Source organism: Mus pahari, chromosome 2 (genome assembly GCF_900095145.1).
Source record: "Mus pahari chromosome 2, PAHARI_EIJ_v1.1, whole genome shotgun sequence".
Lineage (NCBI taxonomy): Eukaryota > Metazoa > Chordata > Mammalia > Rodentia > Muridae > Mus > Mus pahari.
In genome coordinates, this window is record NC_034591.1 from 144,830,107 (window position 1) to 144,833,385 (window position 3,279).

Genomic DNA, 3,279 nt, shown 5'->3' on the forward strand with positions numbered 1-3,279 from the left:
TTTTTTTTTTGTCCTGAAAAGACTGGACTAGCTTCCTCTCAGTCTTGGTAACTTGCCTCTACTGCTCTATAAACTCTTCCATGCAACAAAAACATAAAGAAAAGTACAGTTCTCACTTCCTACTGCACTAGTGAGAGATACCTTAGTTCTGATGTAGCCTATGCAGAGTGAACAATGACAGTGCGTCTGTGATGATAAAAAGAAACACACTGACAATGAAAAGCTTGCCACAGGCATAATATGTTATTCTGTGAATCTATCACACACACACACACACACACACACACACACACACACATACATTAGTTTACTTCAAGGAGTTGTGTGATTATAAAAATATTGCTGATCAAATATTTATAAGTTATAGTAGTATAATTTTATAGGGAGAGGAATTAAAATATCCACTACTTTAAAAATAAATGACAAAATAATCATAGAGATAAAACCAGAAGGAAGCTGTTAAAATTCTGTTTCACCTCGAGATGCATTACTAATTTCATAAAGTATCCACCCACAAACTTTAAATAAACCAAAATTGCGAACATAGACAAAGACATGATAAAAGACTGCAAAGAATAGATAAATTGTTTAAGGTTTAGCTATATAAAGATGAGAAAAATCATTTAAATATATTTCGTTAATAATAAAATTACACACAAAAAATGAAGACTTTCTATCATTAATCCAAAATAAGAAGAAATTCAAATTAAAGGGGCTATGATATGACATGCTTATCTAGAAAATCATCTGTAATTGCCCATGTTGGAGAGCATGGGTATCCTTTGCATATGCAACTGAATAAGTTACTAAATGTATTGTCCATCTTTCTAGGAAAGAATTTGTTAGAAAGTTCAGAAAGCTAAATAATATGTGTGCCATACTGATCGAACCACTGTAAACACTGAGAAAATGGCAGTATACCTAAATATTGTTTGATAATTGGGAAGATTGACAGTTGTCCAAAATGACAAGTAAGAAAGACTGGAGCTTATAAATTCATTGTTTAGGAAGAGACAATCAGTAAGTACTGAGGTAAAATCTTGGAAGTGTTTCCTGAGAGCACATAGATGATGTGTTTCAGATGTGGTCAAATTTGTACTTCTAGGTGTCAGCTGAACTTGGTAGTGTAAGAGTCACACAGATGTTACTAATTTTGAAGGCATGAAGGAGACATATAGAGCATCTTAGGCTTGGCACTGTGAGAAGCCTGAGAAGGCTGTTGTCTGAGGTTATATCCTCAGCGACAACAGAAGTTCTCAGTCTTTTAGAGATAGTAATACAATGGGATGACTAACAATAATGGCAGCAGTTTTGGAGTGGATCCTACCTGAGCTTAGAGGCTAAGCTGTGTGTGCTGCAGACAGCAGACTAGTAAAGTGAGTCAAATCTCTTAGAGGAGCCCAGCAGATTGAGAATGAGTTCAAGGTGTTGAACATTGAGTTATAGTGTTGGAGATCGAGTTAGCTTTGTTCAGATTATGTCTTGACCTGCTTCTTCCCCATATACAAACATTAGGTGGAGATTGAAATCTTTTGTGGAAGACTTGGTAGGATGATTAAGGAACCCAGATGGGATAGAGGAACAACTAATCTGCAGTCTTGAGGGCTCCCAGAAATGAACCAGTAATCAAAGAGCATACAAGAGCTGGACCTAACCCCCACACATATCACATACATAGCAAATAAGCAGACAACATGGTCTTCAGGCAGGTCTTCCAACAATGGGAATGGGGTTTTTACCTGACTGTGTTGACTGCCTAGGTCAGTTTCTTAATTATTGATTTATGGGGGAGGGCCCAACCCATTATTACCCCTGGGCTGGTGGTCCTGAATTCTATAAGAAAGCAGAATGAGCAAGTGATGAGGAACAAGTCAGTAAACAGCACCCCTACATGGCCTTTGCATCAGCCCCTGGCTCCAGATCACTGCCCTGTTTGAGTTCCTGTCATGATTTCTGTGATGTAGAAGCATAAGCTCAATAACTCTTCTTCCCCTGCCACCAAAAAAAAAAAGAAAGGTCGAGGGCAAAAGAAGCAAGCCAACTCCAAGACAATGGGACTCGTCACTCTATTGCTTATAGAATGATCACATTCCATGACTTCATAAAAACTATTTCCCCTCAAGATGTCCCTTCAGAGGACCTGAATGCAATGTGAGGTAACATGCAAAAATGACAGCTATCTGAAACATAAATGAAACAACTGAATAAAAGCAACTGTAAGCACCCACTGGAAGAGTCCAGCTAGATATGAGATCTTAGTTATGATCAAGATGTGTCAGACTAATTTAAAAATATTCAGGCAAGGTCAGGGAAGGTGATTCAGCCTTTAAAGGTTAAACTCACAGGCAAAAATATTGAAGCAACATTGTAGGTTATATCGAACTAAACATGATTCTGATCTCTAGTCCTGCCTCATTTGGGGTGTTCCCAATACTGGGGACACTTGTCAGTCTCCACCCACTATCTCCTTTCTATACAGCTGGATGATTCTGTGACTCCATTTGACCTATGCATCTAGCATGATTCTGTGACTCTCTCCCTATAGAGATAGGATGATTCTTGGAGTTGATTTGAAAACCTCTTCCAACTCTCTACACTGCTCTGAACCTATTTGGTCCTTTCTCGATTGGTAAAATTGTAGTTATGAAATCATATCTTGTCTGAGAAGCCAAGTGCTTATAGAATAGACACAATTTACTATCATAAGAATTCAAGGTCCTCAAACTGAAAAATTTGTTTTGAATCTGACAAGAATCCTGTTATAAAATTTCTGTTCATTACACTTCCACAGATCTGAAGTTTATTTTCTTGACTGTTCTCCATTATTGTCAAATCTCTGTTTATTCAACATTATCTTTCATTCTTATTGGATGAGTCATATCAGAGGGAAATAAGAGCCTGTAGTGTATCAGATGAACATACTCTTAGCCACTCCCTGCATGTTTGTATGTCAAGCCTTGATTCTCTCCTCTCAGTATACTGTGTACTTTTTCTATGAAAATGTTAGTCTCATCTCATCTGAAACCTCCACACCTGTCTGGCAGAATTCACAAACAGTCTCCCCAGTAACTTTCCTTTAAAATCCCATCCTTAGTTGTTGTCTTAGGCACTGTTCAAGTGCAGTCAAGAGATACCACTCTCAAGGCAACTCTTATAAAGAATAGCATTTAACTGAATGCTTGCTTACAGTTTCAGAAGTTCAGTCCATTATCATTACAGAAGAAAGCATGGCAGCTGGAGAAGTAGCTGAGAGCTACGATCTATAGGCACTAAGGAGAG